General features: G+C 47.9%; 1 protein-coding gene across 2 annotated transcripts in view; it reads right to left on the bottom strand.

The window, feature by feature from the left end:
* The window catches only part of SGMS2 (sphingomyelin synthase 2), a 92,226-nt gene extending 80,532 nt beyond the window's left edge, over window positions 1–11,694 (bottom strand). The window contains exon 1 of one of the 2 annotated variants that reach the window (XM_040967057.1): window positions 11,487–11,694. The gene's annotated coding sequence lies outside the window, so the exon portion shown is untranslated. Of the gene's footprint in view, window positions 1–11,024; window positions 11,232–11,486 lie in introns of those variants that run through there. The other variant, XM_040967056.1, reaches the window with a different exon arrangement.
* Window positions 11,695–12,344: the final 650 nt, after the last annotated feature.

Below are 12,344 nucleotides of genomic sequence, written 5' to 3'. Positions count from 1 at the left end.
CAGATTATCTTCAGTTTCACCCTGGTGATTGTTCCTCAAGGGCATGACTGGTTAGTCACACTGCCTGTGTGTAACTGCTGCCCCACACCACTTGAAATATGGCCAGTTTGAACCATACACACAGAATTCAAAGTGTCAAAAATTGTTATATTAATTATTGATCATATCACATGGCAGTATATTGATATATTGAGCTAATTTTTACATTTTCATTTTTTCTACTTTTAAAACTTATTTGACAGACAGCTGTTTTGCTTCCCACATGTCCACTGGGCCAGGTCAAAGCTAGGAGCTGGAACACAACCTGGGTCTCCCACATGGGTGGCAGGGCCCCAACCACTTGTATTACCAGCAGGAAGCCGGAATGGAGATCAGAGCCAGGACTCAAACCCAGCAACTCCAATGGAGGGTGCAGTGACAACCTGTGGGCCACATGAGTGTCCTGATGTTTTACAGATTATTTTCAAGTGCTTGGTTACATTTTGTAATACAGCTGTTAGAAAACTCAAAGACCAGAGGGTGGGGAGGGGGCTGGGGAAATCCCAGAGCCTATGGAACTATATCATAGAACGATGATAATAATTTAAAAAATTAAAATAAAAGAAATATATATATAAAGAAAAAAAGAAAGAAAACTCAAAGACACACACATTGCAATTCCACTGGACAGCACTGGTTCCACAGGATGTTACTCCCTGGGGGCAGGTCAGCCCATTGATCCAGCTCTAGCCCTGGCAAGCTTAAAAATGATGTCACCCTCACTGTGCTGACTGGACTGGTGGGGAAATGTAAACTATCCATCAGAGTTGCTCAATGAGGATAAAATGGCAGCAAATAAATCACAGTCCCATGAGGCATTACACCCACAGAACAGAGCTCCGAAAGATTTTAGATAAGTGGGGACCTAAAGAAAAAAATCTTCTCCAAAAGCATTTTAGAATATGGTCCAAAACTTTTTTCTCCCACATCATTTTCCCCTTATCTTCACCTTTGTAAGATGAAACTGATCCACCAGGCTTGTGATTTTCTTAAGTTAATATGACTTCAACTCCAAAGAGAATACATTATATACTGCAAATATGAACATACGCTATCCCCATGGTTTTTATGAACATTATATTCTATACTTTATACTTCTCTCCCCCATCATCCAGCTAACTGTCCACTATAAGCTGTTAAGAATTGCCTAAATTCCATGTTGTTTTGTTTCTAAAATAGGAGACTGCAAGATTTTTCTTCTCACATTAGTGCCATTTCTATGTTAAGGAAAGACACTAACCTCAAAGTGTTTCTGAATCACAATGATGATTACGTAGAAGTCTTAAAAAAAAAACTAGCCATATCCATTATGAGATTTCTCTTTATTAATTTCAGAAACTGACACCATAATCCTGAAATACTACTCCCAGATGACCCAATGAGTGATATCACCTTTTATTTCATTCATTAGAATTTATCAAATACTTGTGTGACAGCTTTTGTTCTCAAAGGCTTCACCCTAACATTGTCGGATAAGCTGAGCAAACAGCAGATGTTTAATACATTTTAAAAATTCAAGAGAAGCTGGAGTGAAAAGTTTGGAGATGGTGTCTGCAACCAACTATACAACATCTGGAGTGTCATCATTTTACCCCCAACAAGTGAGCAGGTAAGATGCCACTAAGGGAGCCTTGTCTTACTGTCTTATCAACGGTCTGAAGTGGCTCTCTACCTGCTCTGGAATCATGAGGATATATGATATGGGGCTGGCATTGTAGCACAGCTGGTTAAGCCATTGTCTATGATGCCAGCATCCCATATAGGCAGGAGTTTTATCTGGCTCCATTTCCAAAGAGTAGTGGGAGATGGCTCAAGTGCTTGGGCCCCTGCACCAGGTAGGATTCCCAGAAGCCAGGTGGCTGGCTTCAACCTGGCTCAGCCAGGTTGTTGTGGCCAGTTGGACAGCAAACCGCAAGATAGAAGGCCTCTATTTCTCTTTCTTAATCCCTCTCATTCTACTACTAAAAGAAAATACATACAATATCAAAAACTTCGACAAAGCTAAAATATGCAACCATGAAAAGTTAGCTGCCCCTCCCCAAGTACTTAATTTTACATGTACAACAATACAGCCCTCAAAATGCAAATCCTTGTTGCCCTTGCTGAGTCCAGAAATAATCTCAGGACATGTGGCAGCTTTTTCCCTGGCCTAAGAAATAAGTCCACCTGTTAATGCTGTGGAACTCTCTGTTTGGGTTTCTCCATCACTGCTCTAACAAGTCACCACACATGCAATGGCTTATACAATACATTTTCCACCCCAGAGTCCAGAAGGTCAGAAGTTCGGAACGAATCAGAGCGTCAGCAAGGCTGCACGTGTTTCTCCCGGCAAGCCTCAGGGAGGATCCACTTCCTCACCTCGGCTGGTTTCTGGAGAGGTGTTGCTGCTTGCCTCCCACGCCTCTGCTGCCCAAGCCGGCTGGACCATATTTTCTCACAATGCCACCTCATCCTTTTTCCATGAATAAGGATCCTCGTGATTACCCTGGGTCCCCCCAGGCTACTCAGAACCATTGTAATGGTACCATCAGCAGATCCTCCCTTGCAACCCAACAGGTGCCCAGCTCCTGCCATCATTCTGCCTACTGTCCTCTCAGTAGCAATTACAAGAGAATAAGGGGTTGGTAATAAGACAATGCAGGTAAACCTGCCACTTGGGATGCCAGCATCCTTCACAGGCGCCACACCGAGTCCTGGCATGGCACTGGGCACTGTAGCCATTAGGGAGTGAACCAGTGGTTGGAAGATCTCTGTCTTACTGTGCCTTTCTAAATAAATAAGTAAATACTTTAGAAAAATAAAGGAGGAGAAAGAAACCTCATATGGACAGGTCCTCTCTGCTACTCCAGAGGATTTTAATTTATTCTAATTTATAATAGATGAAGACCCTAAAGCTAAAAATTAAAAAAATATACATTCCTGTTAGAACAACAGGCCTGTTTGCTGCTGCCATTGACCAGTGGAGAGGGCTCTCCTGGAGGTTTGATCTGGGTCCCTCTCTCCCAGACTCGGCACTGGGGCCGGCCACACACTCCAAGGCTCTGAGCCAAGTGTGTGTCACCCCATACTGAAATTTCAGTACTGACATCAGACTGCATCATCTGGAGGTTGGCATTGTGGTACAGGGGAAGCTGCCATCTGCAATGGCAGTAACCCATTTGTAAATAGGTTCAAGTCCCAGCTACACCACTTGTGATCCAACTCCCCACTAATAATGTACCCATGAAAGCCACGGAATTTGGCCCACATGCTTGGACCTCTGCCACCCCCATGCGACACCTGGCTCCTGGCTTTGGTCTGGCCCAGCCCCAGCAATTCCAGCCTTTTTAAATGAATACAAATAAATATTAAAAGAAAAAAAGGAACAGATAATATAGTTTGGATCTTGAACATGGCCAGCCCTCAAGATGCATGCATGCATATTTGGACAGGTGTGATCATTCCTTTGCTGAAACTGTATGTGTAAGGACACAAGTGGGCTACACGGTGAGATCCATCCTCGGCTGCACAGCCACTGCCTGCCTGCATTCAGAACCTATTTCTGCTGCGTAGTAACTGTGTGACCTTTTGCAAGTGACTTAATTTCTCTGCGTCTCCAGAAGACATCCTGACAAATGGGCTTGATGCCTGCCTCTGAGTGTCTGAGGTGGAAGAGGGCTAAAAAAGAGAGAACAAGCCCTGGCACCCAGCAGGCACGGAAGCACAGGCTAAGTGGAATATTAAATCTCTGTGCTTGCTGCTGATGACCTGTCAACCCCACCTCAGGAGGAACTCCAGGGACCAAACTGCTCAGCCCTACCTAATCCAGCACGGTGGATGACCTGGTTCGAAACAGAAATAGAGTCATGGACATTCTTCTACAAGTGGTGCAGAACACTGATTCAATAGAAACAATACCCATTGTGGCGCTTTACATTAGGTGGCAACTCCTGTGATAGGAATAACTGCGGGTTACACAGCCAGAAGACAGTGGCAGCAGTGTTAACTAAACAGCCTCAGGGCCTCCTAAAGACGGTGGCACAGCAAGGCGAGGACAGTGGGGTTTGTGATGCCTAATGATCCCAGCAATTCCACGGACAGTAGTGCCCATGGTACAGTGCTCCCCAGAAGGCTGGGCTCTGGGGGCACGGTACCAGCTGTGCTAGACACACGCTCCCAGCATCTGCCGGGAGGGCAGGCATATTGTGACTGAGACTACAAAAGCTTGTCAGCGTTCACAACCTATGATATTCACTTCCTGCAACAGGGATGGAGTCCCGCGGCAGTGGATAAGCTACTTGGCTCCTTACAGTTCAATCTCAAAGGGGAAGGGGAGGGTGGCAGATAGGACCCAGAGCCTACTGGCATAGGTGACACATATAAACCCATGGGTGCTCAAGTAAAGAAGCCAGCCCCATACTAAGAAAAAGCCTTTTTTGTTGTTTGTTTTTTAGCTAATCATATGAAGGTTTGGTTTTTAAAGGTTATAAGTACAGTGCATATGCCAAAAGCAGATTGTTGAGCCACTGTCTACCCTAAACCAGCTGACACTTTCATTACTTTTTACACATTGAGTAGTATCACTCAGTGCTGGTGGGGATTGTACTGTGGCTTAGTGAGCTCAATGTCTGCATTATATATGGGTGCTGGTTCAAGCCCTGGATGCTCTACTTCCCAGACTGCTAAGGTATCTGGGAAGAGCAGTGAAGATGGCCCAAGTGCCTGGACCCCTGCCACTCATATAGGAGGACCAGGAAGAAGTTTCTGCCCCTGGCTTCAATCTGGCCCAGTCTTGGTGATTGCAGTCATTTGGGGAGTGAACTGGTGGATGGACAGATCTCTTTTTCACTTTGTAATTCTTCCTTTCAAAGAAATAAATTATTTTAAAAAAGTGATGTTATTCACCTGCTCTTCTGATGAGGTAAATCTTATTTTATGTCCATTTTGCAGATTTGGCACAAAGGCTCATGTGAAGACGCTGCTCCAGGTCCCTAGGGATGAACAATGTGGTTGGGACTCAACTCCAAGGCTGCCTAAGCCCATCAAGCTAACCTTGGCATTACTGCACAATCCCAAGGCAGCACACACCCGGAAACCATTCAAGGAGCTTGCAGACATACCCAGTACTATATCAAAACATATCCCCTTCCTCCTCTCCCCACCAAAATTTCCCCAAACCTGACAAATCCCCAATGCTGGTGGACAGGTGACCAGAAGTTCCAAGAGACATGGGGCAGCGCATGGACATTAGATCCAATTGGGTTTGGCTTCAGCTTCCCACTCCACCTGCTTCCAATTCCGCAGCCTTAGGCACCTTAACCTTTCTAACCAGTTTTCCCATCACCACAGGGGACATACAAATCTTATTTTGCAGGGTATGAAGATGGAGGGTCATTTAACCTTCCCCAGGACTTAATCTCAAAATGTCAGCTGCTCCTTAGTCTTTGCTATGGTATGGTACTCGCTGCATGTCCTGTGTTATGAGGCTTGGCAAGCTACCTGCTAAACTGCCCCATTAAGGGCTTAGCCTTATGTGCAGCTAATGCTACGAGTCTTGGTGAAAGGCCCTCATGTCTCTGGAGACAGGCTTCTATCTGCAGGAACTGATTGATGGCATGCTGACTTGTCAGGGGTTCCATACTCCACAACTGCTGATCTTGACTTTGACTCTTCCCCAGCTCTGATTTAAAACTCAATTTTCTACATCTTGCCCAGGGGTTAGAGCAGACTACCTAGTGTGTGTGTGGGGGGGATCAAACATAAGAAAATAAACAATTCAGTTAATACTTTTTTTAAAAAAAAAAAGATTGATTTATTTATTGGAAAGTCAGATATACAGAGAGGAGGAGAGATAGAGAAGAAGATCTTCCGTCTGATGATTCACTCCCCAAGTGAGCGCAACGGGCCGATGCTGTGCCTATCCCGAAGCCAGGAGCCAGGAATGTCTTCCAGGTCTCCCACAGAGGTGCAGGGTCCCAAAGCCTTGGGCCGTTCTGGACTGCTTTCCCGGGCCACAGGCAGGGAGCTGGATTGGAAGTGGAGCTGCCAAGATTAGAACCGGCGCCCATATGGGATCCTGGCGCGTTCAAGGCGAGGACTTTAGCTGCTAGGCCACGCTGCCGGGCCCCAGTTAATACTTCTTAAAAACAAAACTATAAGGTTGAATCTCAAACTGTGGCAAATAAATTATTAAATAGCATGTTTGGTACTTGGGGAAACCAATTAGCAAGTAATTTACACACTCTGGTGGCTGTTTCTTTAAATTCTGCCCCCAATAGTCATTTTTCAAATTCAATTAGTTAGTTGAATTTAGCTGGATATTTGTATGAAAAGGCTTGATTTTTTTTTCTTTTAAAAATGCATTTATTTGAAAGGCAGAAGAATGACAGAAGAGAAGGAGAGACAGATCTTTCATTTGCTGGTTCAGTGACCAAATGGCTGCAACAGCCAACGCCTGGCTGAAAAGGCTGGATTTAATATCACTCACATTTCAATATCCTTTATCAAAACTCTAAGCATAAACTAACAAGCCAAGGAAATATATATATAAATCCAAGGCAAACTTGAAATTTTGTCTCTGCATAGCAAAAAAGCTATGATATTATTAAAGTTTGATAATACTTAAAGAAGCATCTTATATTTATATCAAAAATTTACTACTAATAAAACCATTGTCTGTGATGCCAGCATCCCATAAAGGCACCAGTTCAAGACCTGGCTGCTCTACTTCCGAGGCAGCTCCCTGCTAATGCACCTGGGACAGCAGTGGAATCTGATCCATGGCCCAAGTCAGACTGGGAAGCAGTGCCTGACTCTTACCTTCAGCTTGCCCAGTCCCAGGCACTGGTGCCATTTGGAGAGTGAATCAGACTGAAGATTCTCTCTCCCTCCCTTCTCTTCCCTCCTTCTATCCTTCCCTTCTCCTTCCTTGTCTCCTGTAATTTAGTCATTCAAATAAGTAAATAAATCTTTTAAGAAATTAATTAATGAAAACATCTTACATTTTGATTAAACCAACCTCAAAATGTCTTGACCCATGGTTTACTTTTCAAGCGTTCAAACAACAAACATGGCAGGCTTAAAAGACAATGTCTCGGTCAGCACACTAAATGCAACAACTGAACTTGTAACTTGTCTGTTTCACTGAGTCCCAAGAAGTGAACTGCAGAGGGCCTCTCAGAGAACCACCTTGCAAAAGCAGCCCTGTTCCATCATGCTAGATGTCTCCACAAACAGAAGTCCAGCGTCACGGCTAATAGCACATACAAGCTTAAAGAAGGCTTGACGAGTTCCCTTCTCATCAGATAAACCGGGACATAAGGTCTCCCTGTGCCACTCCATAGAGCAGGCTGATCCTCCAGCCAAAATCTTAGGAGACACACTACATGAACGAAGCATCTTGAAACCCTCACATTTTAAAGACAAATAAAAACATCCCTGATTTGAACACAGCTTAAAAAAAAAAAGGCAGTTAAATCACACTGTATTTCACAGATATGAGAAAGACATTGTACGCAGAACTGCTGGAAATAGTGAAGCTAGAAACAAGGTCAACATCCACCGACGAGGGAGTGGTTGAGACATTGCCAGGTAACAGGCAGCTGAAATCGTGAGGCTGGGGAGGAGTCTGCATTTGAGTGGGGAAATAAACTTAGAAAATATACAGAGGCCCAAGACCCAACTGTGCAACTTCAAGAAGGTTACCTAATTTCCCTAAATAGGATTCTCAGCAATGAGGGAATGACAGAATGACAGTGTTTGCTCCTAGGTAGATTTAACACTCCACACTAGTACAAAGTAGCTGACATGTTGCTTGGCCTGCAGCAAGCTCAGGAACTTTTTAGTATCACATGTGCAGGGGTTTACAAAACAATGAATGGGCATGACAGTAATTTTCTGAGTGGTTAGGTTATAGCCTGTTTTGTTTTACTTACATTTTAAGATTTCCAGTAATGAGACCTGGTACGGTAGCCTAGTGGCTAAAGTCCTTGCCTTGCTTGCACCAGGATAGCACATGGGTACTGGTTCTAATCCCGGCAGCCCCGATTCCCATCCAGCTCCCTGCTTGTGGCCTGGGAAAGCAGTCCAGGATGGCCCAAAGCTTTGGGACCCTGCACCCATGTGGGAGACCAGGAAGAGGCTCCTGGCTTCAGATCGGCTCAGCTCTGGCAGTTGTGACTACTTGGGGAGTGAATCAGCAGATGAAAGATCTTTCTCTGTGTCTCCCTTTCTCTATATAAAATCTGCCTTTCCAATAAAAACAAATCTTTAAAAAAAATAAAGAATTCCCGTAACTAGGACATTCCTTATGAGGAAAGCAAATAAGCTGGAATATTGATACACAATAATAATCCTCTTAGAGATCTAGTGCAGTGCTTTGTTCACAGAAAATAAATCTTGGGCGAGCTGCATGGTCTTTTCAGATTGCATTTAAACAAGCTTGAGCTGTAAACCTGAAAATGACTTAAACTTGAGAGCCAGACCTATCTGTAATGTTTTTATCAGGTAAACAAAGCACACTTGCTTGGTTCTGCCTGGTAACACTCAGGAATTCAGACACAGGCCCTCCCACCACCACCAGGAGGCAGCCTGTGGTATCACTCCCCTTACCACCCAACTTCCCAGCCCTCTCCCCTTCTCTGTGACCTTTAACCTGTGCATATTCAAAGTCAGGGCTCTCCCAGCTGGATTGCAAGCCTGGGGCACTTTCTCCTTCAACTTGGCATCACCAACATCTAGCACAGTGGTTGTGCAGTAGTTGCTTATTAAACTATCAGTGAACAAGGGTGGCCAGGGTTGTGGTGTGGCACCCTGAGCAGCTCTGACCCCTTGCAATGCTAACACCTCATATGGGCATGCTGGTTCCAGAAGCTAGTGCTCCACTTCCAACCCAGCTCCCTGCTTAGCTAGCCTGGAAAAGCAAGTACTTGAGCCCCTGCTGCCCACGTGGGCGGTCGGGAAGGAGTTTGAGGCTCCTGGCTTCAACCTGGCCCAGCACTGGCCACTGTAGGCATTTGGGGAATGGACTGTGGAGTGCAAGATCACTTCCTCTGTCTCTCACTCTCTGCCACTGTGATATTTAAATAAATAAAATAAATCTTAAAAAAAAATAAAGTTAAATAAATGCCTGATAGCAGTTCAGGACAAGGAGTATGCCTGTGTGTGTGTGTGTGTGTGTGTGTGTGTGTGTGTGTGTGTGTTTGCTTACTATGATCTAAAATTCACCTTAATTTTTCCTTAAAATGTGGAAAAGTACTATTTTTTCTTAAAAAAAAAAAAGGTTCCATCTGTGTTCCACTATTTATTTTGATGGCTGTCAGGTTATTGCTCTTGCCCGTACTATTCTGCTTAAAGCCCCACAGTCTTAGTTTCAGTTACTCACTCAAAACAAAACAAAACAAAACAAAACAAGCAAACAAAAAAAGTAACTCGGAAGTTACTCTCCGGACAGTCTCAGGTCTCCTGGCTTCTGCTGTGAGCTCCATCCACTTACATTGTGCTAACACGGCTCTTCAAACCTTCCACCTGGAAAGCGGTGGTTGTTCGGGACGTGATGAGAGCAAATGCTCTCAGTAGCACCTGAATCCACCTGGGGATCTTGTGTGTTTTTTCTAAGCTTCCATGAAACTCTGGAAGAAAAGCCACCTAGGACCGGGACTGACCACTTGAAGGCGTTCTGGGTCCCCTCCGGGTTTATAAGTCAACCAGCTTTACTTAAAAATGAAACTAAAGAAGCCAAATTAAATATTAACTTCTGTGTGTATGTGTTTGTGTGTAAAGGGTGGGGGAGGGGCGGGAGGGACGAACACTTCAATCATAAGAGGGCAGCGAAGCTGGCAGACCCAGGTACAGGACAGAAAGCAAACTCGGCACTGCTTCTGAAGGAGAAATAAGTCCGTCGGGGAGCTTCCCATACACCATTCCCGCCCTCACGTCCTGCGCTGTCACTTTCAGCCACTGGTCTGACGTTAAGCACTGAGTGGCAGTGCCCTTGCCACGGGGTGGGAACCAAAACCTTCGCAGGTAGCCTCAGACACGCTGCCCTCCCTGCAAGCATCACTTCCCACACCCAAACCAGCTGGAACACACTCTATTGCTACCTAAACAGCCACAATGTGTTGGGAGTGCTGTGTACCAGACCTGAAGACTGGTCTTTCGTGCTTTCGTCTTCATTATCCTCCCTACCAACCCTTTTTGGATCCATACTATTACCAGAAATAGTATATAATTCTATTTTCCTAGTCAGAACGCCTCACGAGTCCCCCCCAAGAGGAGGTGAGGACGGGGGTGGAGGTGAGACTCTACGTTAATGGATGAGGCTAGGGTGTGAAACCAGAGATTTGCAAAGTTAACCACACATCCCGAATCCCCACGGAACCCCGTGAAACCAAACGGCCCATATCCCTCCCAGAAACAAAACGCACAGGCCACACGGAATGTAATGTCATTTTAGAGCTGACAGGACTTTCAACCGAGGAACTGCCCACAGTAGCACACAGAAATGAGAGGACAAGGACGCGTGAGTAGGTGCGGCGACGCACGCGGGAGGGCCACGCTCCCCCTCGCCACGCTGGTCGACACCCGCGCACTCCCACCTACCGGCGCCCACCACCAGCCGGGTGTCCCCTTCATCCTCCGGACGCCCAACGCGGCGGGGACGCGGTGCGCGCAGCCCGGAGGCGGCTCTCCACGCTCCCATATCGTCGGCAAGTGCCTCCCCGACTGGGTTCCTTCTCCGAATGCCCGAAATTCAGCCCTAACCTGCCTAGGGGCTCCGGACCCTCTCCGGTTTAATCCTTGTCCCTTCAACGCCGGGTCGAATTCCCACCACCCCCGAAACGAGCTGCAAATGAATGAGCCGACGGCTCACAGCGAGAAGTCAGAGCCACACAGCCCTCCTCCTGCAGACCCAGTGGAGGAAGGATGCCCCGCGCGGGCAGGGTGCATCGCTGGAAGCGCCGCGCTTCAGCCCATCCTCCTCCCCGGCCCCACCGGGCGCGCCTTACCGCTCGCAGCTGGGGCTCCCGGCACTGCCGGCCCAAGGCACTTGCTCCCGGCAGGGAAAGCTGCCAGTGGACGGGGCCCGCTGCCGCAGTCGCCGCGGCCAGCTCTCGGCCCCGCCAGCCCCCCGGGCCGAAGCCGCCGCAAAGTTTGCTCGGGGTCTCGCCGTCCGCGCCGCGGCCCCGTCAAGGTAAGCAGGTCTCCGGTGGCTCCGCGGCCGCCGCCCCCCGAGGCCGCACTCGGCGGCGCTGCAGCACGGCCCGGGGCTCGGGGCGGCTCCTGGCGCGCCGAGGGCGGGGTCTCCCCGCCCCGCTCGGGCCGCGGCGTGGCGCGGCGCTCGGTGTTTACCGCGGCCCGGAGGCCCGCTCTCCCCGCCCGCCGCGCGCGGCCCGCGCCCTGCGCGCTCCTGACATCATTCATTCTCGCACACCGTCGCCCGCCCACTCCATTTTCAAACAGTGACTCACCCTCCGGCTCAGTGGCGGCTCGGCAGCAGCGCCCGGTTCCCGCGGGGTGTCTCTTCAGGCACAGGGCGAAGCTCGAAAAACCAGTGCGACTTCTTAAAAAGAAAAATTCCGGCCGACCCTTTCCTCTCCCAACCTTTTTAAAAAGCTGCAAGGAAGGAGGGGCTTGGCATGCGGGACAGGTTGACCCGAGGCGGTGAGGCTGAACGGTCGGAGCAGACCTCCAAGAGCTGTGACCTGATCACTCTGCGAAAGTTCTTTAGGTGCCACTCCCAGCAACTTTCAGGGGTGGGGCTGGAAAGGGATCCCCCACCCCCGCACCCCGCCTGTTTCGGGAACGACTTCCTGACTGATGTGAGTGGGCTTGGGGGCGGCAAGGCTGACTCAGGGAGGTCAGGGTGTTGTCCTGGCCCGGATCCCAGAGGTGGGTCTCCCTGGTCGCCTGGCAAACTTAGTCATCCGCCCCGCAAGGTGGCAACTGCAGGTGTGGGCTGGGAAGCAGCTCCCTGTTAACGGGGTTGACGAGGCTTTTCCTTTGGGTGCCTATCCACTGTGTCATTTTTCCTGGTAGTTGATGTACTGCCTCTCCTGAAGGCTGAGAAACCGTAACCAAAATAAACAAAGAATCGTTTTTACTGAACGCTGTTTCTCTGCAGCTTTTGAGGCTCAGGGCAGTCATATGCGGTTTCTTTGATAACCTCAGCAGTTATGTTTTTAGAAGCGGACGATGCCGCCCTAAAAATGGCCAAGGCGTTGTGTTTTCTTGGAGTGGCTGTTCCTGCACCTGCTGGGCAGTTGTCAAAGCAAACGAAGGCAGCTAGGAATCAAAAGCAGTGTGGCCTAATGTGCGTTGAAGACAGC

Source organism: Ochotona curzoniae, unplaced genomic scaffold (genome assembly GCF_017591425.1).
Source record: "Ochotona curzoniae isolate NIBS_2020 unplaced genomic scaffold, NIBS_Ocur_1.0 scaffold_4506, whole genome shotgun sequence".
In the NCBI taxonomy this organism is placed as follows: Eukaryota; Metazoa; Chordata; class Mammalia; order Lagomorpha; family Ochotonidae; genus Ochotona; species Ochotona curzoniae.
The sequence above is the reverse complement of the archived record's forward strand: the minus strand, read 5'-3'. Positions and strand labels throughout refer to the sequence as shown.